Here is a 563-nt window from a genome sequence, read left to right on the forward strand (position 1 = left end):
ATATATATAGTATATGAATATCCTATACTATAATTTTTTTAAAAAGAAGTCTGTGGAAATCTTTGTATTTAAAAAAATTTTCATAATATTTTGTTTATACGAAAATTTATTTTTTTTTACTTCATTATTTATTTCATATCAATTTTAATTTAAAAATCAATTATTTCAATAATTGATAATATTCTTGAGGCTTCCATGGGTGCTTTCTATATAAAGATTATGTGTTTCGCGGATTTCCTCCGTGTCCAGATCCATTCTTGGAATGCCAACGTTTCGTGAACCTTGCGGTCTAAGAATGGATCTGAACATGGAGGAAACCTGCGAAACGCATAATCTTTATATTTCAATGATTTTTTTTATATTTATCAAATTTATTTTTATTAAAACTTTGTGTATACTTTTGCAACTTTGTGTATAATTTTTTTTTTATTTATATTGCTAGTAAAGAAAAAAAATTTTGTTAAATATTCTTTTGAATTAAAAAATTTCATCGTTTCTAATATATGTGAATCACATAATAATTCAATAGAATTAATTCATATTCTCTCTCTCTCTCTCTCTCT

The sequence above is a fragment of the Atta colombica genome, unplaced genomic scaffold (genome assembly GCF_001594045.1).
Source record: "Atta colombica isolate Treedump-2 unplaced genomic scaffold, Acol1.0 scaffold126, whole genome shotgun sequence".
Classification (NCBI taxonomy): domain Eukaryota; kingdom Metazoa; phylum Arthropoda; class Insecta; order Hymenoptera; family Formicidae; genus Atta; species Atta colombica.